We start from the raw sequence: 26,421 nt of genomic DNA on the forward strand, positions 1-26,421 counted from the left end.
GCAGTATTACACAATATTCCCCAACAGCCTGGTGTACATACTGATGCTGGGTGATCATGATCAAATTGCTTTTATTCCAGTCTGGGAAAGATCAGAGTGACCCATGGGAAGCAGTTTTGATGCCAAGCAGTGTTCAGGTCTTTCAATGTCTCTCAAAACTATCCATTTTGCTGTTGATTCATCTTGTTCATTAGTTTAATTAATGTAACAAAATTACCAAGTGAAAATCAGTATGTAATTGCTCAGTTACTATGTTTCAACTAGACTTATGCAGAAGAAAAAGACTTATGGGGCTTAATGAAATGCCTTCAGTCTCATTGCTTATCAAGGAAACTGAATCTAGGATACTGTGGCATTCTCTCCTATAAGCAGCAAGAAAATAAGACTGAAAGCAGAGGAACGACTGCCATCACATTTCGCACCAGGTTTTACACTTCAGTTAAAAAAGGAAGTATGGGGTTACATCAGACAAAATAGTATGGCACAAAATATGACTTATAAGCCCTAGGTATTTATACTATAAGGGCCTTAACTAAATTGTCCATAAATAATTTCTAAGATGAAGAGTGCAGTAACCCTGTGAACATATGGGCATATGTCCAACATGGTTGATAAGACACTGTGGCACAATACCAGATGGACCCTTTTTAGCACTTATTATATACCCAAACAACCTGAATCATTGTTAATCAGGTAATTGATGCTGCAAGCAGAATCCTCATCTTCAACAGCACCACGTTTTTCTCTGATTGTTTAAGATGGTGTTCCACATTAATTTCAAACATTATTTAAGTGGGCCACCTAAATCTTTCTTAATATTAGAATAATAGATCCTCTGAACAGATTCCTTATCAAGAACTGCAACATATTCTTCTTATAGTTTCTCAACCAATGTGTTCTGTGTTAGTTTCTCAAACTAAAAACACAGCCACATGTAAATCATTCTTAAAATTATATTAATGGACCCTCCAAACAGAACAATATTCTAGAGCTGCACAATGTTCTTATGTTTTATCTAAAGAAGCTGTCTGTCAATGAAAAATGTTCCACTTCATCATACCAGCTTCTAAATGCCACTTAAGGAAGCTACAGCTTGTCTAACAACATGTTCTCCCTAATATTTAACACCATATACCCAGGCACCCCGAAAAAATTTTCAACATTAGGTCAATGTACCCTTAGAGTCGCTAATCTTCATCCGGAGTGCTGATGCATGTAGTCACCCATTCTCACAGCGTAGTTTAAACTGGTGTCTACTCTTCATCCCAACATTCACGCATCATATGTAGAAGGTGAGTCATATTCTCAGAAGCTCTGTCATTAGATACAAGGTGCCCTGCGTAGGGCTTGAGGATATAAAGAATGCATAACACACATACATCCTGTTTCTGAGGGAATCATACTGGTAGTGACACCAGGAGAATGGTACCAATGTTGCTATCCACATATTATCAAAGCAAGCTGAATGTTTTGTCTCATGAAGTCTTTAACATGTACAGGCTTCAGTTATGTCATTTAGAGAAAGTGTGGTTGTTGGGTGGTCTTGGTGGTTTGAGAAGATAGTAATCTCTGTGTAATAATTGCATGGTATAATAATTATAAGATATTAAACGAGCTTCCCCATTTTACGAGGGACATAGACTTGATATGAAGGGGAACGAGTTTTGTATCCTATTTATTACCCACATTCTAAAAAGTGAAAATATCGTTAAAATAAAGCAATATTTTGCTTTCCTATATAGAACCATGTAACGCGGATTAATACATCATATTGCTGATTGGAATGTCAACCGCTTCACTCCAGGAAAACGTGCGCTGCGTAGAGGCAATGTATTTCCTATACGGCGCTTAATCACAAGAAAATAAACAAATTAAGACAGAATCAAGTCGTAATCAAAATTTAATTCTTTTCAGTTGAGGATTTGTTTTCAAAAGTAATAATATAATTCATCAAAACACTTGCGAAGTGTAAATATTTTGAAATTGATTACGTGACCTAAATCTTGTCTGAACGTCAGTCAGCCATCACTGTCGGGCTAGTTGTCATGTTGAGAAGTGTTCACAAAAGAAGATTCTTGGGAGCATTTAATTAGGTGCGGCAAACTCAACAGCAAAGATGAATGTGAATAACAGGGAACTGTATGTCTCAAATAGTTGAGCATAATGTTCTTCATTGGAGGACGAGTTACTGTAAATAATTTGGCGACGCTTTGCGCAGGATGCCAGTGACGCCTTCTCGTCTCGGCATGGAATTCCCACTTGTCAAGATTCGATGGTTATGTTGAAGACTCCACCGAAATTTTGACCCCTACATAAGAAACCACGGGAGGAATGGCAATGACAATATGTTTGTACTGGAGGACGCGAATGGATGTGGCAGACAGTGGCAGTGATAGAGATACAAGAGCGCCGCTCGTCTTTTGATGTTGACAGTGCTTTACTGTGCAGTCCTGACAACATACACGCAGAAGGTATTCAATCTCTTGATAACATACACAACTCTTCCAAGCAATTGTCGTCAATTTTGACAAAATCAATAACTTTTACAGACGACGCCATATTTGTTTACACTCATGGGAGGCCTACTAGACGTATTTGTTTACGTACTTTTATAGATTGCTTTATTTTCATTTTTATTACAGAAACTTAAGTTATCATAGAATTGAAAACAATGCTTGTAACCACTATAAATGAAATAAATGCTATCTAATTACATAGAAGTGGTTTCGTTTTACATGCTCTCAGGTTTGAAAACTTGAATGAAAATCATGAATGGAATGAGCGATGAAAGTAGTCCCAGTAATGTCAAAGTTCACGTATATTAGCCAATCAAATCACTCGAAGGTGTTATGACACATGTGTCATAACACTTAGTTATGAAACACCTTTACGAAGTAACACGTGGGTAATAATGATGGATATTTCTTCTCTTGTCATATCCATCAATATGTGAATGTTCAGAGTGAGTGAGTGAGTGAGAGTGAAGTTTTACGCTGTACTCAGCAATATTCAAGCTATATGGCAGCTGTGAATGTTCATAGCACTACAACAAGGTAACAGAAAGTCCCATATGTTTGGCACAGCCATTCCTTATAAAACATTTTAATTCCTTGCAAATGACCAATAGCCTCTCACTGTGAGTGAACATGAAATGTATGAAATGAAATGAAACCACCAACACAATCAATACTAATATATACTTACATGTGTAGTCTTGGTTGTTCTGCAGCCATGATAACCTTCTACTGACCAGGCCAAACTGACCACTAGTATATTCTGATCTTCTTTGGGATGCTCTCGGCTTTCACTGGGACCTAGAGTTAACACACAGTCAGCAATCACTCAATGACCAGGAATAACTTGATAATATGTTTATAAATAATAATGAGATGTTAAGGTGAAGCTTGTAGCAGAAAAACACACTAATACCATGGATCACATATGTAAAGGTCATTGTCTCAAAATAATATTACTCAGCACCTAGAAACAAAGCAGGGTGTAGAGTCAAATCAGAAGTTGAGTCATTTAAAGGTCAGACTGTTTCCCTACAAACTGTTACCATGTTTAATACAACATCTACCTGAACTATCAGAGAAAGTGATTTCAGCTGAATCTATATATAGCACGTCCCGAGACCTAGTGTAGTTTGATGTCGCAGTAAATAAATACTTAATATGTTTAAATGGAATATTAAATCCTCCCACAATAAGCTACTAAAATTAGCAAGGAAATCAACACAAACTTGATAATGATATGGATTCAAGCATAGAAAGCATGAATAGATACCTTAGAAAGTATGATATGGATAGTCCAATGACATAAAAGAGACCAGTTTATAGCAACAAACTCATTATAATCAGCAACAGGGACCTGATCCACAAAGTGTTTGTAACATTACGACCTGTCATAACTCTATACTTTATCATCATGATCACAGGCTTACAAATGTCGTAGCCCAACATACACTTTATAGATCAGGGCCCTGAGCCCAATTCAGCAAAGTGATGTCTCTCACAAGTTCATAAAGTATCAATAGAGCGAGGCAGGGATTAAAAAAATAAGATTAAAAAAAAGTTCAAAATTGTTTTGACAATCATTTGTCCATGAAATTTATGTTTGTGAGATCTCAATAAAACAGTCTGTAAAGTCACCAGTCCAAGGTCAAACATAGTTACATTTCTTCTCACCTTGTTTTAGCAGCCATTCCTAGTTCATAAACTAAGACAAGATTCTACTGAAAAAATGCATTTCAGCCTTGCGATCAAAACAAAATGGCATGCTATTGACATGTTTCTTGATTAACAGCTCTGTCAGCAATATTACTGTCATATCTCAGCAGCCAATAATCACATGTGATACAAACCTGAGTGATTGATGCTGCCAATATAATAACAAATGACCCAAGTGTCCCCAGCGAGAAGATGACCATGACTACACACAATCAAGCAAATCATCTGTCCACCATCCTGAATAGTAAGCGCTTAGTCAAGCAAGGGTTACAGGAATCACAAAACACCATCAGGGTGTAACTGGTCGTTACACTCCCATACCACAGCCATAACAATAACTATAAATAAAATTCAGACTGTCAAATCAATAGGTCAATACTTAACCTGTCTTAACCAGACTTGCTGTTTTCGTTATCAAAACAATACAATTTTTTTCTTGAAACAGAACCTCAGAAGTATGTGTCCACTGCAAACAATATTCTGGAGCTGAGAGACAGATGTTTCTAATTATCACATACACTTCAAATGCAATAAACACGAATAAGGCATGAATATATTTCTTCATGACGTACACATGTATCTACAAATAACCACATTAGGCTGAGTACAGATGATATGATATATCTATGACATTCAAACATCACGCAGGAGGCTGAGGAAGAGCTTCTCAGGAACTGCCTCAGTGCCAAATGAAGTGCATGATTGTCTGTAAACGAGCACCTAGTGCCTGGCCAGATATGCCCCTTTTCTGTGAGGCATTGTGGGATAGGTGTAACAGAAGCCATCTGGATGGATGTAAACACATGACTTGCCTCTGATCAGGTATTTGGTACTGCACATAGACTGACTGACAGTCTCAGCCAGAATTAAATCAATTTAGTCCACTTGGGTGGAATTGGGTTTAAAGAGTATAAAAGTTTTCATTAATATAGAAGTGTGTGCATAAGGAAATGTATGTAATCAACAGAATCATATGTTTTTGCCTTCATATCCAAATTTTATGAATTTTCTTCAAATCTCGTAGAATTTCAAGTACAGTCATAATTGGCCTAGGTTGAGGTTAAAATTCGTAGTGACTATGATGAAATCATTGGGGTTGGCATCTCTCATTGTGATGCCTTACTGTCTCACCACCAACTCAGATAGTCAGACTTGGGACAGAATCAACCAGTCGGAGACAGCAGTCATGGACAGTCGCCACACCTTTCAACATTTCAGCTATATGACAGCCAATAATAGGTAGTCAAGTCTGGACAAGACAATCCTGTGACTAAATTTGAGGTAATGATGAGCACCATGCCAGGTCACTGAGGTTTCTTGAAACAATCAAGTCTTGATCTGATAAATCAGGCAGTGAAAGCATGAGCACATCCTATGTCAGCGCACCATCGCAATCATACACCACCATCCATGTTACCTGAAACAACAGCACCATTATAGTCGATTTGTACAAGTGGGAAGTTACACCGTGAGGATCAGTTCCTCCATAAATTCCTCAGAGGGTATAGCCAACTACAGGTGTCCTTGAGTCCATGGAGCTGGCTTTTTGAATCATGGTTGACTTCTAAATCCTCATATGTAACTCCTAACTGCGACATAGTGTTACAAAGACCCTTTGACCTTTCATACAAAGATACAATCATTGCTTCATGTATAAAATCTTATGTGACTCATTTCCTTAATTCTGTATAATGTGCCTGTCAGGCCTCATTGTTTTTACAGATCTCTCAACAACAAACATAAAAGAAATTTAGAGGAAACACAACACAAAAATACATGTTTGGTTTTTTGTTCATACTTCTAATCGTGAATTTAAGTCTCGCCATTTACCAAAAACAACCTAAGGGATTTTCATGTAACTACAACAGAATTATTTCTAATGACACAAATCCTTGTGAAAAAAATCTGAAAGTAGGCAAAAAACCCTCATAAACTGTGAAGTCAGATTTTAGATTAATTACAGTGATTCAAATTATTCGAATCATTTTACTTTATAAACTGCCAATCCAAATGAACTTTGAGTCTTGCCCTTACCTGCATGTTATTTTCTTGAAACCTGATTTGTATACATTATCATGAGAAAAAAGCTACATATCCTGACTAGAAGGCAAATCTATTTCTGCACCATGCCACAAAGAAAACTGACTGCGCATGGATCTCTGACCTGGATAATGGATTCTTAAGAATGGAAAAAAGGAATACATGTGATACATATAATATAAAGGAATTAGATATCAATAGATATCCTGACTTCTAGATCAGGTTACATCCCAAGATGTACGAACTTTAAAATTCTGAAGGCAAGGATGAAATAGACATCTCCAGACTTGTGTCTTGCTGAGATTGAACTAGTTGCACTGGAAAGATCTATGTCTACTGTCTGATGATTGTGGTATATGGTAAATAATATACAGGAACAAGATAATATATGGCAATTGCACTGAAGCTGCATGATCGCATTGATCATGTTGATGGGCATGATATACACAAACTACTTTAATTAAAGACATCATCCCTGTTTGGTTCCATCTTTATAACAGCAACAGTTAGAGTGTACAGGACAAACTGCTGCAGCTGCTATTGCTGGTGAAATCTCAGAATACACTTGATATGACCAGAGGTTGGAGTATCAGAAACACCAAGAATAGCTCGCTGTAGGGATTCCACTCATCACAGGCTAATCTGTCTGTCAGACATCCAGTATCACCGTCAGGAATAATCCTCACTGCACTTGGCAAAAAATTCGGCCAAATGTACAAGTGTTCAACAGAGAATAATAAAACAATATAATGAAATTATCTGAAGAAATAAAATATTTCAGATGATTAAATATCAAGAGTTTTGCCTTGAAATATACACGTTAAGTGAGTTAGTATGATTGAGTGAATAAGTGTCTGAGAGGTAGTGAGTGGGTGTGTGTGACAGTGGATGAGTGGGTGGATGGGTGCATAGTTGAGTGAGATGGTGGTTAATTCATTGTTTTCTTGGTTGGCAGACTGGGTAAATGAGTGAGTGGAGGGGTATATAGCTTAGTGAGTCAGTGAGATAGTGAGTGAGATAACATTCTCACATACAGGAATAAGAAGTCTTTGTTGACAATCAACTTACTTACTGTATAATAGTGACATTTCGGTACATACATCTATGCCAAACAATACAGAAGTGCAAAGACTTGTCTTTCCTCTTACTTACAACTTTTAGAGTGCCTCTCAAACAGTTCATATACTTTTGATATTTTATGAAATTGCAGGATATGAACAATTTGTTCGATCAAAAGTTGACAAAATCTTGAAAATATCCTAATGTCATTTCTCTAGCAAAGTCTCCATCAGAAAAAAAAAGCATCAATAAGCATTAAAATGTTTATAAGGTGAGCATTATGAACTTGATACCCGGGAAACATTTTCACAACACCATAATCATATAGGATGTATATCAAGGTAATCAAACCCTACATTTCACCTAAATCATCAAAACAAACAAAATTCTTGTAGGTAGGAGTCAAAATCAGACTCGGAACATGAGAAACAGTAGACATAAAAACCTTATCTATACCATTCAATACAATTCCTTATTGCACAATCTCAGTGACCTTTGCAGCCTTTTCTGTATACTGCTGAAGCTCAAACCTGGTACTCACGACAGACATTTATAAACTGTAATACAATCCTTTTAAGATGCTGTGTAGATTATGAAGCCATTAAACAGGAGATGAGTCATTCAGCATACAGACAGAATCAGTCAGGTTCCAGTATATTCCATCTTGCACAAGGGAAAACTGTAAAATGGTGTAGCTTCAAGGCAGCACCTAAGATCCCATGACACATATACTGGGGCTTTAGACATTAAAGCCACATGCACCAGAAGACTTTTGCCAGTTTTAATAATGTGACTACTGACTGAAACACCATCTTGCTGTTTAACACAAAGTGAGCGAGTTCAGTTTTGTGCTGATATTAACTTCCTACAATGTAACCGTGGGGGAAATGAGTTTCACATGAAATGTGCCCATGTGGAGAATCAAACCAGAGTCTTCACTATGATGGACAAATGCTTTAACCACAAAGCTACCCAAACGACCACGAATGGTATCAGATTCTATATGCTGACGCAAGTTAAACCAATCCTCATTTTATCACCCAAGGCAAGGTAACAGCGACTCCCTTCTCTTATGCCTATACACAGCTTGAGAAAGAAACACTGTTCTGCCACTAGACCACAGGTCAAACGGGGAATGATTTGGTTGGTTGGTTGGTTGGAGACCACAGGTCAAACGGGGAATGATTTGCTTGGTTGCTTGGTTGGTAGGTTGGTTGTTTAATGCCTCACTCAGAAATATTCCAGCTATATGGTAAGCTATATGGTCTGTAAACAATCTAGACTGAACCAGACAACCTAGTAATCAAGATCATGAGCACTGATCAATGCAACAAGGATACGATGACATATCTTAAAAAGTCAGTGAGCCTGACCACCTGATCCTCTTATGGATAATGGATAATGAAGAAACTAAGGCAGACATCAGTATGTGTCTCATATTCCTACTGCTTAAATTACCATGTTATTCCATTGTGGATGCTGTATATCTTGACCGTGCTTTTGAGATAAAAAGTGTAAAGAGTCTAGCTGTGGTCTCAACGAGCTTTCATGACCAGTTCTATCAGAAGTGAATTTTCAACCATTTGTACCAAACAAAACATTCAGACACTTGCAAGGGTTGTAAAAAATACACTATAAGGCGAATATGATATATATTACAAATACATGTACATATAAACAATATAAGTATTTATTCAAGAATACCCAATATTTAATATGTTTAAAGGCATCAGAGTTATGGTAATTGCTCAGGCTGAAATATTTTGTTGACATTCTTGGCAAACCAAACAAACAATATGTCACAACAATCATTTCAGCTGCTCACTACTTTATATTTCAGATGACAGTATCATAAGGGGCCTTGGCATCTGTGTGGCATGTATAAATTCAATTTTGAATATATCACTTTGGTACATAACTGATGTATTAAAGCACAAAACATTCTTACGAAAACGAGATTAGGGAACACAAATACTGAACAGAATTCAAGATGAGACACAGTTATGATATGCCAAATACCCAATTGATGGTACTTGCATTTCTTCAGATGAAAGCACTGAAACTAGAGTCATGAGAATGGGATTCTTCTTACAAAGAAGAAACCTCATAAGACATTCAGCATGAGTCTTGGCCTGTTTCACCAACTTTGAACCAGACTTCAGATTTCCTCGGGTTCAGGAACTGCCATCTCATAGGGGCTCCTTTGCAATTTAAATAGTTCTATTTGTTACTATCAAAATTACATATATTCTGAGGATAAACGTTAGTCTATACAAGTCCCACATTGGCCCTTCATGTCATGGCAGATTATGCAATCAATCACACTGCCAATGAATGTTGGTTCCCAAAGCTTGCAATGCTGCGGTAATCAATCAAAATTCAAAATCGATAAGTAAGCTAATGTGTGTGGTGGTCTCTGACAGTCATGGCAAGGAGGTATTCCTTGGAGACTCTTCAACAGATGACCATTGGTCAATCCTGATGGATCAATCTTTCCATTCACAGACGTACTTGTCTGCTAGCGAGCATGCACGGTTGCTTGTCTCATAATGATCATTTTCATAATAAAGCATGATAGATTCAGTTGAAGCTATAAATGTTCTCATTTAAAACAATCAGTTAGTAGGGTAATGTTGTAAGGATTTTCATTTGAAGCAGCCCCACTACTCTTACTGTACATGGCCATATCACCCCACAACCCTCCTCTTACTTCCAGTAACCCATGAAGGTCCAGGTTTAGAATAATAAAACAAAACAAAAGATACGGTAATTTACTGCTGAAGCAGAATAAACAAATTGGAACCTGTTTGTATTGAGGGACAGGAGCCCGTGAAGGTCCCGGGATAGAATAAGGCCTTCAGCAGCCCATACTTGCCATAAAAGGCGACTATGCTTGTCGTAAGAGGCAACTAACAGAATCGTGTAGTCAGGTTCGCTGACTTGGTTGACACGTCATCAGTTCCCAATTGCGCAGACCGATGCTCATGTTGTTGGTCACTGAATTGTCTGGTCCAGACTCGATTATTTACAGACCCCCGCCATATGGCTGGAATATTGCCGAGTGCGGCGTAAAACTAAATTCATCCACTTACTACTTCCAGTAACCTGCACTTCATAACCTAACCATATCCCCACCCCAAAACACTTCACTTATCTTACCACGTACCCATCCCAATACCCTTCACTTGTCTCATCATGTCCCCAACCCAATACCCTTCACTCAAACCCTAATAATAGTAATATCTTGCATGTTACCTCACCATGTACCCACGCCAACACCATGCACTTATCTCACCACGTCCCCACCCTAATATCCTGCATGTTACCTCACCATGTCCTCACCCTAATATCCTGCACTAAGCTCACCATGTCCGAAGCCCAAAATCCTGCACTTACCTCATATGAACCCACCTATTCTCCAAAGATACACTTTCACTATGACTATCCCCAATATGTCAACAATGTTCATCCTTGCAGACACTTAAAACCTGCCACTTTCCTGATTCCTGACACCCTGAAAGCCTACCCTCTCTGTTGAGAGTGACAGAGTATCCACATCCTCTTACACAACACTAATTAGAATTCTGTCTTGGTTGCTTGTTGTCAGGGAGACCTTCATCCTAGAAATCCTACAGCAAGATAAAGATGACTTTTACGCTGATTACACAAGGAAGCTATTATACTGTCAAAGGACAAAGGACTTTCCATCACAGAACTGGAAGTCACTGCTTTAAAAATCCTTCAGACTCATCTCATCTAAACTGGTAAGGACAAGATACACTGTTTTCTCCAAAACACTAGTCTGATACACGTCATTGACAGATTTGACATTTTTCACATTTGTATATTGAAGGAGGTTATGATAGTGAAGTTTCAGATAAAATGGAGATTTGAGGACATTATAAATGACCAATAACAATTATAATCCATTTTAATTACAAATAACATAAATTGTTGGAACATTGCTAAAAGCAGCGTAAATCCATACTCACTCACACTGCTACCTGGAGAGCAACAGACCAGACTGGATGAGATGTTTCTAGGGGTTGACCGTCACCTCACTACATATTATCACAGTTCCCATGTGCATTACAGAAAGTATAGCTGACAAGTCAAAATATCAAACAATTTTCTGTTTTAACACTGTTGAGCCAGGTCTGTTCAGGAACCATGAGGTCCATGGAAATTCATGGACAAGTATTATGGTGAATATGGTACACCCAGTAGTCAAAGAAGCTTAAAAAATTAATCAAGCCTTGACCACCCCAAACAATGGAGTATAGTGGAAGAAAGGATTTTATCAGGCAAAGTTTAGTGACATACGATTACTTAAAATAGCCTGCGGCAGTGTCCAAAGTAATATATCTCAAACTGAAGAACAATACCTCGTGATGATCCAATTTGTCTCCAGCAAATCACGTTTGTCAAATAATGGGATCGTGCTGTCAGGATTCCTGTACATGCATGTCATTGTATCTCCTTGTATAGGTCGATGATCATGATGTCAGTATATCACTTGATTTTCTGGTTCTAATACAACAAATGCAGTATGCTAATGTGCACACTGAAAATTGTACTTGTAAAAATCAACAGATATAATATCGACAAAACAGTTTTAAGTAAGAACATCTAAATGGTCTCAAGACACCTAAAACATACACAACTGCAACTTTTTATCGTCAATGAATGTAATGTTCTTTTACCCACCATCAAACTTTGGGGTTTCTAGTATTATTTTTATTTTGTCTTATTTTACACAGTGGCCAGTAGAAAAACTGAAGATGCTTATCTTGGTCGGTTTCTCAATAAATCACCATGCACAAAATACTCACAAGAACTGGCAGAAATGTGGATGTTGATCAATCACATGTTGGTTCTGCCACAACTCAAACTTCATCATGATCATTGCTTAACTTAACATAAAAAAATTAAAAATGGCAAATCTGTCAGTGTCTAGTTCCTAGGAAGTAAAATGTCATTTGGTTTCAGCACATGCTCAATTTCTGTCTACTAACATGACAGAGTTTATATGTTCATGTCTTGTCATGCAATCAATGTACTTATTTTTTTCACTGGATTACATGAAGTAGAAATAATATGTCAAATTTAATCATCACTCGATCATGTTACATAAAAAAATTTGACTTGTGAGAGAAGATACGGGCTAGTATCTTGGTGTTCAGTAACCCTTGCTTGTTAGCTGAAGTAAGAGGTGACTAATGGGATCGGGCGACTGGGCTTGCTGACGAAATAACAGTCTCCATGAGACCAACCTAATGTTCCACCTTCTGAACTTCTGAACTTCTGACCGATCAGCAAGATGTGATGGTTTGACACATCTTAGGCAACTCCATTCAAAATAAAATCATGTTCCTGTTTGCAGTTAACAGTAAACAGAGCTCCAAAATCAGTAAACTAACATTTATTCCAAGGACAAAAGCTGATCATATTCAACTCACTAAGCAGCCAGAGCAATGCATTATTTCAACCGAGAGCTGACACAATCTAGACTTGCCATATCATTCTAGGGTTGTGTTGGATTCCTTTCATGATACTTTCTGTGGGTTCAGGGAGGCAAAGCTGTAATTACATCAAGAATGCCTCTGTATAGTCATATTCAGGACATTTTCCTTGTCCATCATCGTTTACTCATACTTATGACATTTTCATTATCCATCATAGTTTTATCTACAAAGAAATATCTTATAAAAAATTGTCCCTCGAAAAACGTCCTTTCTAAGACATCCAAGTATTTATACTTGCCTCTTTGAAAGATAGAATTGCTATTCATCAACAGGCTTAGCATTTAGTACCGCCCTGAGCCCCACTTCACAGCTTTCACAAGTGGAAGATCTCATAAGTTTTCGTACCACCTATGCTTTAACATATGAAGTATGAATGCTAGTAGAAAGGTTATGACATCTTAGGCTTACAAAAGCATTGTTAAACAGGGCCAAGGGGCTAGAGTAGCTGCCAGGATACACATGATGACGCATGGTCCACCAGGCTTCTTACAATTATCATCCTGTTTCTTCTATACCAAGGTGCAATTCTAAAGACATATCCATACTTTGAATGATTGTTTTGACATAAAACATAAAACCCTCAGGTGTCAGCAAAATGTGTTTCTTGTACCATTGCTGTGTGTAGAATGAAACAAATCATTATCATTACTGGAATTCAAAACTCTGGTCACTAAGAAGAACAAGGTTGCTTCAAAAACATGAATTCCACTGAAAACTATTTCATCTGGTCAAAACTGTCTTGTTTCAAACTGCTCAAGGCAGGCACAGGTACCTTGGATTGGGAACAGATAAACCAGTAAGACAGTGTTAAATGTTCTGACACAAGTTTTTCTATTTCTGTATCTACAAGTAATAATCACCTTCAAAACAAGCGTTATCAGGAGACCTGTTCTGACCAAAACTCTCTGATTGGTGTCCAAAATACGGGCACCTTGACACAAGCTGGAGAGCTAATGCGTATGTTTACTTAATGATGTCCCATAAATCAATACCTCTATCCTTAGAAGCCTTCGACAACCTGAAATATTCTGACTTCATCTTAATTCTTCTTTCAATACCACATCCATATGACATATGGCATTGATCTGTACTGCAATTTCTACAAAATCAGAATGTCCTCAAGAACAAGGTCGTGATGACATCAGTTTAGGGTCAGGGCTTGTCTGTGACAATGTTTTCAATATTAGACTGCTGGGGTTGGAGGCTGATTGGTTGTTTGACATCTGCAGTAATCACAAGATCAAGAGCAGACAGTCGACACCATGAATGACAGACAGGGCTGTGTGTGTACCACAAACCATGCTCTGGTCAGCAGCATTCCATTACGATGACATCATGCCCGTGTTGCTGCCATTGATTCTGAGTCTGTGATTCAAAGGATTTCTCTACATGCATTTTAACAACAATAACTAATGCAACCATAGGTCACAATAGGTGACTATCCAAACATACAAAGACATCTCATAAATATCAACCAAACGCAGTGTTCACAATAGCGCCCGGACCCTCTGTAAAATCTGGCAGATTCAATGATGGTCATATGGTGGTCAACAACCTGCTGGCCCAAGTGTCCATGCAACTGTTTATTTTACAATGAGTGAGTGAGTGAGTTAAGTTTTATGCCACACTCCAGCTATATGGCAGTGGTCTGTAATTAACTGAGCCTGGAACAGACAATCCAGTTATCAACAGCATGAGCATTTGAGAACTGATGACATGTGTCAACCAAGTCAGCAAGCCTGACCACCAGATCCTATTAGTTGCCTCTTTCAACACACATACAGTGGCAAGCATGGGTTGCTGAAGACCTATTCTACCCCAGATCTTCACAGGGCTATTTCACAATGACTTTGACTGAGGTTGTAGAATGTGACTGTGACATGTCACACTTGTTTGCTGTATATATATTTTACGGTTGTTAATAATGTCAGTGCCAATTGCAAGTAATGTTAAATCTGAAATGTGTATTTACTTTTTATTCTATGGCTCCTGTGAACTTCCCATGGGTCAGCCAGACCTCTGAAACAAACAGTACCAAATGTACTGTTACTTTGAAACACCATTCGTGAACACTGCATGGCTAATGACGAAAGGAGCATGTTCATGTTAACTGAGCTAAAAAATATCAACCTGCCATTCTCCAACAAGGGAAAAGATCCTTTAGTATTTCAACAGATAATACCCAGTCAGACTATTGAAGAAAACAGTTTTGTGGGGTTATCAAGGAAGTAAATCTACAGCATTGTCTTAATGATCATGTGGATTATATCTCCATGGCAGCCTTGAGGAAACGGTTGGAACTTAAAGGCTATTCTGCGACACAGTCCTTACACCATATTATTTTCCATTTTTCTCAGTCCTTTCGGCAATGCAGCAGCCGTAACTGAAGCAAGTTATGGCAAATTTTACAGGTTCAGGATCTTCAATCTCACTGGGATCCTTTTCAATTAATATTTGTGTCAGTCAAAATTATATTTATTCAGAGACTAAGCTCAAGATTTGCTACCAGAATATTGGTGCCTGAGGGCTCTCAGAACAGCATTATGCTTAGACCACTAGTACCTTGGCCATGTTGACTTTCTTGTTGAAGTATGACAATGCCAAAAGTTATATAACTCTCTTAATTTATTATTGCCTGTTTTCTACATAGTTTTGTCACAATATTCTTCACTTAGCAGATTTGATTCTCCAAGACACTTGATATGGATGTGCAAGTTCTTTACTATTCACACACAATAATAGTGTGTAAAAAATAAAGAAGTTGCACATCCATATCAAGTGGCCTGCATTATCTTACCAACTATCAAACATCAGATTTGATTCAGTTCCGAAAAATTTCAACTATTTCATAAGTTGAAAATTATAATTCAGTCGTAAAATCAAAATCAAAGCAAATATTAATGATATACGTAAATAGAAGGCTAACAGATTTAGTAACTAAAACAATGCTCAAACAACTGAAGGGATAGTTGTGTCTGTGGTGAATACTAACAGCCTCAAAGATTGATAGGGATGGGTGATGATCAGTCTGCTTCTTATTTCAAGCATGATCTTGTTAAATTCTGTTTCATAGTGAGCTCACGTAGTAAACATGGCCCCAATTTCTCGAAACAAATTTAAGTTTTTACTCAAATTTCAAAGTGAGTTTGACAATTTGAAACAGCTGAAATTTAACTCAACTGCATTTTGAAAATAAAAAAGCCCAAATAACTTAGGCAACATATGCATGAAACGCAAACTGTCTTCTATTTTTGAGTGTAATATCAATTTCGGTACATTCTGGGAAATGTATTTTTTCAAATTAGAGTACAAACTCTAACTTAATCCAACCTCAGACTGGAGTTTGTTTCAAGAAATCAGGGCATGGTCATGTAAGTGACTCTGTGGATGTCAAGAATCATACCAGATGTCAAACACGGGTTCTTAGACTCAAAAGTATTTCTTCCACACTGTAACATGAATATCACTCTATTGCGAAAGATTTCCTGACATTAAAAAACCTAGACCTCTTGAGAAGAATCACCATCTTAGCTATATAGACAAAATCTACTGCTATCACTCTGTATCAACATATCTTAAAGGAATGGAACTTGACTAGCATTTACTAAGGGAAGCCCGTACAAATTTCTCACAACTAGTGACAACACAATAAAATGCCTGACATTCTACTGGCCCTAAACACAAAGGGAGCCAATTTGCATCCTTGAAAATTATTCCTCAAATCACCACATGATCACTACACTTCAATATTGAACTTCTCTTCTATCACCAAATGAGGATAGCTAGACTTCCCCACGCTTTGCAAGGCCAGTTTTGGTTAACCTGTTGACAAGGAGAAGAATACGTCTAATGGCAGTGTAAACATGATAAATGTCCCTCCATTGGTTCCTCAGAAGAGTGACACCTGAAGAGAAACAAATTCTAAGTCCAACAGTGATTACTTTCCTCACAGAGTTTTAGGGGCCTTATCCCCAGCCACAATGTCTCATAGAGCCAAATTCCAGTCAAGCTTGACATGAAACGCATTTCCACTGTTTGTAAGCTACTTGTGGAAGACTATACTATCTCGTAAAACTTTCAAACTGCAATGTAAGTTCTTAATTTTTTCATTTCCTGTCACTCATCAAAATGAGGAGCATGCTGAACATTCCCTCTACTGTCCGATGAGCCAAGGAGATGTTCTTAAAGACGTTATCAGCCCAATTTCGTCACTGGTTGTGCAAATGTCAAATGTTTATCTGAAAATGCTATTCAGAATTCTTGATGATGCTTGACTTTCAGTTTTAGGCAATCTCTCAATAAAAGCATGATGATAACTAATAATGCTTTTAGCAGGACTGGAGAGCTATCACCAGGGACAAGGGAGACAACTTTCATATTTCCCATGAGCATAAATGTGATACACACAATGTTACAGACAACTGTGCTATAAAGATGACAAAATTTCTGTGACATTATCTATCCAAGTCAATGCTCATCCAAGATCCAAATCTATGCTCATCTACTTGTAGTGGTGTTATAAAAAAGCAGAAAATCGATCAAAAGAAGGCTTCAATATAATTATTGATTGCAAAAACCACATCTCTGCTGCAGTATAAATCACTTGAAAGAAGCAAACTAACCATTAAATCTGATATTCACAAACAAACATGCACACAACAGTGTAAACCTATGTGCATTGTATTCATTGTTTTTTATTCACCACTACGGTAAATATTACTGTAATCTGTCTATTTTATATCTATTGTGAACATGATGAAATATACTGATAAATATTTGTTGCATAAATGATCAGAATAATTACATTAACATAATTAGAAAAAAAACTGTGGAAATCCCTTAAAACTGGTGATTACATTAAAAACCATATATTCTTATGATTACTGATAATCAGTGAGTGATTCACCACAAGTAAGCTGATAACTGATAAAGGATTTGGTTTCCGATTCCAAACACTACATCTGACCATACTGATGTTTTGGTTTAGAATCAACATGTCTTCTTACTGATCAAAACAAGCTCAATATAAAGACTGACTATCAATATATATCATGGAGAATGATAATTGTTATCTAAAATTGCTGAGTTATCAATAAATATTGAAGAAGTAACTTTGAGCAAAAATAATATAAAATAATAGAATTCCAAACAACAATCAACATGCATGGCACATAAATGGCATACTACATATATTTTAGCTGTGCTGTGAGAGAAAATTTAAACTTCATTTAATCACAATAGTTTGTCATGTTCACATTATGCTATTGATGAGAGAATGTTCACACCACTAATCAGTAATAATCTCTTCATCAAAGATATTTTTGATGCATAAACTTTTCAGCTAGTTCTATGGATGACAGAAAGTAGTTTAAAAAAGACTTTGTCTTCAGGGTCCACACACATATAAAGCGATTTCTGAAGGGTAAATTTTTTATATCAAACGTAAACATAGATTTCCGATCCTCACAGGATTCTGATCATTTGTTAAAGTCACAGGCTGTGTTTATAGAGTCAATGAGTGGGTTAGCCCGCAAACACATTATTTCATGCATACAGAGTTCTGTCAAAATGAGAGGAAAATCCTCACTGACCCACATGTAATGTTTTGGTACTATCTCTGAGATTGGCTAAGCAGCAAGATCAGAATACATCAGACAGTAAGGAACAGAACACTGCCAATTTATTTGAATACTATGGCATCTGTTCTGATGTCACCTGCTGATAGTATCCAGACAAATTTTAAATTGAATTTAAGGTAAAATTATATTTCCAAAAGAGAAACAGTGGGTTAGAAATTTCCACTTGATTCTATGTGTTATATCAAAAGTAAAATCTCAATTACCTATAGAATTTATGGCTTTGTTAGATTTATGTCTTTATGTTCAAAGAATGCTGTGTTGTTTGAGAGTGAATATTGAAAACGCATTCGGTAGTGACTTTGTGGTAATGATGGACCTGTGTACATGTGTAATGATTGACTTGTGTATATGAGTGGTCTTGTAGCTATAGGCTTAAATAATGCTGATGCAATCAAATATCTTCACTCACTCACCCACTGTTACTCCAGGTAATGAGTTGCCGAATCATTTCTACAGCTGCACCATGTTGCAAGAATGTTCTACTTCTTGCATCAGTTTTAACCACTTAATGTCATGATACGTGAACCAGAATTAGTCACCAGCATTTACTTATAACCTCAGCGAGTGAGTTTAAGTTTTAGTAGCTTTTAGCAACATTCCACTAATATCACAGTTGGTGACACCAGAAATGGCTTTCACTTCTATAACCGAAACACACACTATCAACATGATCACTGAGATCAAATGCAGGTGATGTCTCTCTCATAAAAAGGTCTTATTACCTGCATGAAATTAATATCAGCAAACATTTGTGTGAGAGTTATGGAAATTGATGTGAGGTTCACAACAACTGTGTTCTTTGATACCTAGGCATATATTACAATTATTACGCTTTGTTTGACTCACATGTCTTCAGCCAGCATCTCACACACTCCAGAATATATACTTAATGACTTTCCTTGGTACAAAATGATAGTACAAACTTTGTTCACCAGACCTAATGTTCAGTACTACTGTGACAGATTAGGCTGCATAAAAAACATTCAATGATTCTTGGGCATATTTATTTTTTAAAAGGGACGAGAGTGGTAGGACTTATTTTTTATATTTTGGATACAAAAAAAGTGACATGGGAGGAAGACATTTTTATTTTTTCTCTCAGAAATACAGTTTGGGAACTTTAGCACATGTTAATGAGTTGTAGATTTAGTCACACTTGTTCTTACACTCATTCTTGTAGTGGACAAATTGATGATCGGGTCGAGGCCAAGCCAAAATGAATTTTTCTAAATGGTAATAAAAAATTGTTACATGCACAAATAAAAGTGATGCGCAAATACCCGAGAAACATTTCACTTTTTTTATTTAGGATGAACCTGTCTGGGTTTTTTTGTTACAATTTTTTTTATGTTAAACTAAGTTTTGCAACAGATATTGTCCTTTTCTATTCTATGTGACTCTCTTTATTTTGCAACATGATATCAGCTGTTAAATACTCAAGTCTGGACCAGACAATGCAGTGATTGACATTATGAACACTACACCCTTGGGAAAAGGTGACATGCTTCAACACTGGAATTCCAAAGACCATGTCTTCTTCACAAGGGACAATGACAGAAATAAAAAACCAACATGGAAAATGTCAATACTGGATGCCAGCATTCCAGATTTCTAAAGATACAGGGTAAAGACATCACACAGACCTGAAATCTCTTCTTCTAATAAAACACCAATTCATAAACCACAATTAGCTAAATGAAGCAGAGCACGGATCTGTAACAACTTACTTCTAGCAGAAAGAGACACAGCCTGTAATATACACCAGTACACGCTGCTTACGCATCACCATGACCAGAGAAGTGTTAACATCTCAGACGCAAATATCACACCTCTATAGCAAAAGCTGATGTGCAGTCATACATACACATCTGAGATTTGATATACGCTAGTCTTGACAACAACAACAGGGAAAAAACTTAATCATCTGAAATAGTCTTTCATCCTCAGTTACCATGGATACTTGTAATTTCTGTCATGTGCGGGCACTACAGTAGGAGTAGAGCTGTCTTGGCTACAAATATACTTGTACTAATCAATGAGGATGGAGATCTCTCTCTTGCACAACTCTCAGTATCCAGCTGACTTGGAGACTGATGACTTGATGTGAGTCGTAAAGGAATATAGCTCAGGACATAAATTACAGCTTTAGATGTGAATTTGGGGGGATCAAACTAATTACAAGGAACAGTATTTTACTCCAAAATATGAGTTTCCATAAATTGTCCAAAAGTCCAAAAGAAGTCAAATACTTGCATTTAAAGTTGAAGTGTCCCAAGGAAGACAGTTGCTTTCCACAAAACAACTCAACAGCCATGGCTGATGTAATTCAGTGATCTATTAAGAATGGGAGTTGTGACCACCTTAGTACTAAGATAAGGTGACTGATCATTTTAAACAGGGCCTTATCGGCCTCTGTGTTGTTTCCTTGAGAAAATTTTTCAGGTTCAGGTTCAGGTTCAGGTTCAGGTTCAGGTTCATTATGTTCAACAACTTTTCTTGCCTATTGTTTGTGGGCCCACCATGGTGTTCAAAGTAAAGGGCATCTGTGGATTAATGCTTACTATCTGAATAGGTAATTTTGATAGTAACAAATATACCAGTTTAAATAAAAAAAGAGCCCCAGGGTGACCAAAGATTCAGAAACAGATGGAATCAGTAGACTTGCTTTGTTTAAGGCTTCAGCGTAGCAGAGAGGCCTTGTAAGGAGGGAAAATAATGTAGTTCAGAGACTGTGAGACAGACTAGGGCATCTGGTTTGAGGAGGTTGGTGCTGAATCTTTCAGTCCTCATACATGACCTCATTTGATTCTCATAATGAATATTACGAAGCACCTCTTCATATTTCAAATAAACCTTCTCATGTTATCAGGTTGATGTCTCATTAATTACCATTTATCATTTACAAAACAAAAGTTGCCTAACATGCCCTTGGCATCCTAACCTCATATATATTTCAAAAGACTTTCACACTCATTTTTAACTCATTCAAACTTCAACTGCCTCTTTAACAAACAAGCGTTATCACAGATTATTACATGTAATCTGGGTATTATGAGCAATGAAAGCTTTTATCACAATATATCTAAATTTTAGTAGGATACGTCACACTAGATTCTGTTCCAGCTGTAATTATTGATGTTGGCAAATGCTCCTCAGGGTTGTAAATCTTTAACCAACAGCACTATATCTGAGTGAGTGCTTCTGGACTGAGCACAGACCTAACTGTGCCTGACTCTGGTACGCATCCCCTTCCTGACACCAACCTAATAAACATGCTGTCGATAAGCATCCCACTGAGCACCCCCTCCCACACTAAAATCCATGGTCAGAGTCCTTCGATACAGGCTCTCTTGCTTCTCTCCAATATCACCAATAACAGAATAAATCCTTCAACAAATATCTGGAGGCGAAGGCTCAACACTACAACAAGGGTTTCCAAGCATACTCATGGGCTAGTGCTTTGGAAAGCCCCAGACTCTGCCACACTAGCTAATGGTCCTATCAGTTGATGATGCAGGGATCAACGATCCCCTGACGGCCATACCTTAATGACATGTCAGAATACATCAAATAGATGAGACTGTAAATTGGTGGAATGTGAAAACTGAAGAACACATTAAGAAGTGCAAGGATTAGATTCTGGAGCTCAGAGATTTCAGTCATGTGAAGTAGGTAATGATCTTTTAAGATGCTGTATTCAGTAAAATATCAATACCAATATTTCTTGTGGTTAAAGTTTTAACTGTAAAAAAAGATCATAGCTCTAGTTATTGATGTGAACGAAAAAAAAAAGAAATTATGAACATATTGAGAATGTTGAACACATAATAAATGTAACAATGTCGCATACACAATATGTTACCTGGCAAGACAAGGACGCACAGATTTATTCACGATATACAGGAGTTGAATTGTGACCAACTCACATCACACTCACAAATTCAAGATAATAATGTTCAGCTCAAGGTATGATTTCAATACTTTTCACCATATGCACTAGGTGCAACCAAGTGAAATAATCTGGCTGCACCATTAAAACATTGCTTGCACCATGTTATCAACAATCCAATCTCTACCACCAACTTCACTCCATGCTCAGAAACAGTGCATGTCTGGAAATATGTCTGGACAGATAGTTGTGTTTTTAAAAATGATGTTTCATTAAAAAATGTAATGTCTTTTCTATTTGATCTTAGCAAAATCAGCTTGTCCACAATTACAACTGAGACACCTCACCCTTCCATGGAAAGTGACACGACTGTGTACACAGTGTGTGGTCCAACAACTAATTTATGAGCATGAAAGCAAACAGATCAACAGTTTTTACTTCAGTAATTGATAGGCAAAGACTTAATGAATTTCAGAAATTTATTCCAATAAAACCTACCATGCACTTTGGGTACAAAATGTTACCTGTGCTGAGTGCAGCCTGACAACAAAAGTTCCCTGCAATGGTGCAAGCTGGATATATAGAAACTTATCCATGTCTCCTAAGAAACAAAGCTGCTTCCTGTTCACTGGTTCTGATAACAGTGAAATTTATAACATTGTGCGGGGATTTACAGGACACAAATAATGGCGTCCTATATGCATAAACATTGACAACGAACACAATGAAATAGATTAGCGTGTCCACATGGACACAGGAAAAGTCTAAATGCTTTTCTTAAAATGTTGATCAAGTAACTGTAAGTTATCACTGACTCTGCTACTAGCCAGTAGCACTTTGCACTTTAATGACTGTGATGATCATGATACACAATACAATAACAGTAACTGAATTGCAACAATATTATAACATAGCATTAATAATAATATTTAATTGTCTGAAACCCCCATTTTGTGGTCCAGGACCCCAGGAAATTTAGCATGCAGGACTCAACACAAACTGGGACATTAATTGGAATCCGTGAAGATCCAGGTTAACGTAAGTCTTTAGTAACTCATGCTTGTCATAAGAGGTGACTAATGGTGGGGATTGGGTGGTCAGGATCGCTGACTTGGTTGACACAGTTCACTGTATCCCACTTGCGCACTAATTAGTCTTCACTTCATTCACTAACAAATTTATGGTAACATGATGATGCTCTATGGATTTTTGTTGGATCCTGCTTCCGGGATTTGGTAATGTTTGATCTTCTAACCACAGGTATTAAATAGAATGCAATGTGGAAATTTAACAAGGGACACTAAGTGCCATGAGGTTTCCTGCCATAAAATTTGAACCTAGAGACCACTAGATATTTATTTTCAAATTACCAAGTTACAAAAAGGATCCCAATACATGTAACAATACTTCTAACAATGTTATTTTTTAACCAAGAAGAGAATAACACCCCATGTCTTTTGATTTTAAATGAATAAATCAGTCAGGTTTTAATACATACATCAGATATCTGATAACACATGAGAGATTCTCTCTTACCAGTATCTATCACTAAATCCTCATTTTCAAACTTCATTATTAATAATAACTAGATTTATGAGGGTAAAAAATACAGGTATCAATTTCAGTAACAGAGAAATCAGTGAGGGGGGAGAAAGGCAAGGATGAAGGACGCAGACATCAGCAGCCATTATGATGGATCATTACCAATACTTAATGGGAGATCTGTTCCCACTATAGTAATCAGAGGCCTATCCGTATCACTAACATGAGACGTAGGACTTAAATGGGCTCCATCTCCTCCATTATGTCTATGTCTTCACAACAATGTGCGACCCACATGTCTGTCAGCGTCTAGGATCACCAATGGCATGATCATTCTGGAAGAACAATTTCCATTGACCCACTGCTAGGTGATCCCATGTTTGGTCAGAACACACACATGTGGAAGCCATTATTGTTTCAGGTGTACAATTACATCTGAATGATAGCATATCTCCAATACCAATTATATTATGCATACTTAACACTGTTGGTCTAATCATACTTGATCTAAAATAAATACAGTTTAAGCAATTCCTAGCACTATTCTAAACATTAAAAAAAAATCCAGTGTAACGTCAGTTTTGTAAATATATATATTAGAAATAAGCATTTCTAAAATTTCCAAACATGAGTGAATAGTCCTAAGAGGAAAGACATGGCTACTTTTGAAAATTCCAAAAAGTGAGAGACTTTTTATGCTGCTTTCAGCAACATCTTTTAGCAATATCATGGAGGGAAACCAATAATGGGCTTCCAACATATTCTGGATTCAAATTCAGCTCTCCGGCATGACAAGTGAACACTTCTTTCAGCAGGCTACCATGCTTGAATATTCCAGAGAGATACTATGTGAAAAGTGTTTTGCTATTTCACATCAACCTCTCCATTAAAACATGCAAAATGAGATGTAGGCTGGTTATTCTTTGAAAATGCTGCCGAGTATTAAGCATCACTATAGTATATCCAAATATATATCCCTTTGATAACTGAGTATAACTACATTAATATTACCTAAGAGCTTTAACGTAACATAATAATCAACTTTGAATGCATAACTGGTACCAAAACTGCACAAATATTAAAATACAAGATTCATTTGTGATCAAAAATAAGCAAAAGATCCATGGCAATAATTCTAAGATTGTAAATTGAAGTATATCAGCAGTAAATCTCAGGACCAATCCTACCTTCAAACACAAATGACTTTGTCTGCACTCAAATATGCCAGAATCAGAACAACACTCTCTCCCATCCAACATGGCATTCTTGTATGGATCAATACTTTGTTGTGATAACCATTCTTGACAAGACATCCATGACACCACTGGGTCATTCCAAACCATAGAGTGGGTAACTTAAAATATACAATATGTAACCAACTGTAGCTGAAGGGGTCGGTGTGGGCATGGCCTGCCATTGTAAACCAGGTAAGAATTGGCATATAAATGTACTGAGCAAAAATCAGAACACCATTAGTTACACAGTGTTTTGAACGGGTCTGTAAGGGCCTTGTAAATTCCATATTTCCTGAGACGCAGTCCCGTACACCCTTTCAAAACACTGTGTGATGAATTTATTACCCTTAAGTTCTTTTGATTCAGCTTATCTTTTAACAACATTCAACCTTCGGCTGACTGAAACGCAAAGCATTTCACCATGATATTTCCTCAATGATCATAAAGGGGAGTAATTCATTATGGCTAAGTTTATGATAAAAATCATCAAGTTTGAGGTTTTGTTGAATGACAAGTGAAATACAGAAACATTTTATTTTCTTGATACATTTATTGACACAAACAAATGAGAAATCATGGCAACAATGTTATTGTACTGTTTATTTAAATAATTGTAAACGTCAACTTGGCAGCCGCATTCCATCTAAGGTCAAGGTCATCTGTACGATCCGTGCAGTGTGTCATGTGACAGATTTGACAGCATGTACTCTATGAACACCCTGGCAAATCCGTCTACATGGTTTTGTATGCTTTGGCTATTAACCAATCAGAATTTGACAGATTTACCTAAGGGTAATAAAAAACAGTACCTGTACACAAAACAGTGGATGAAATGATATTCCTTAACATGGGGTGGGTGAGTATTGTTTTATGCCTTTTTCACCCATATCAAGCATGGGGACACCAGAAATGGCTTCACACATTGTACCCATGTGTGGAACTGAACTAGGGTCTTTGGCATACCAAGCGAACACATTTACTACTAAGCCGCCCCACTGCTCCCTTAACCTTGAAATGAAATCAGTTCATGTTGTAGTTTTGACTTGTCTGAATACAAGTAGGCTGCTGCTGCACATTCTGAAATATTATGTACATCACTGAATATGGTCATTTTTTATGTGGTGTTACATCTAATTACATATGGGCCGTATTGACGTTTGTACGGATAAAAACAATATGCACAATACCACAGCAATGGCATATGGTCTTAGAATCATTTATGAATGTATTTAACTGAAAAAGCATTGCTTTATTGTTTATTGT

The 26,421-nt window shown here is 37.1% G+C and overlaps 1 protein-coding gene across 1 annotated transcript in view; it reads right to left on the reverse strand.

The window, feature by feature from the left end:
* The window catches only part of LOC137265542 (uncharacterized), a 79,589-nt gene that overhangs the window by 51,377 nt on the left and 1,791 nt on the right, over positions 1-26,421 (reverse strand). Inside the window, exon 2 of the mRNA XM_067800960.1 lies at positions 3,205-3,314. The gene's annotated coding sequence lies outside the window, so the exon portion shown is untranslated. The remainder of the gene's footprint in view (positions 1-3,204; positions 3,315-26,421) is intronic.

The sequence above is a fragment of the Haliotis asinina genome, chromosome 15, assembly GCF_037392515.1.
Source record: "Haliotis asinina isolate JCU_RB_2024 chromosome 15, JCU_Hal_asi_v2, whole genome shotgun sequence".
NCBI classification, from domain to species: Eukaryota; Metazoa; Mollusca; class Gastropoda; order Lepetellida; family Haliotidae; genus Haliotis; species Haliotis asinina.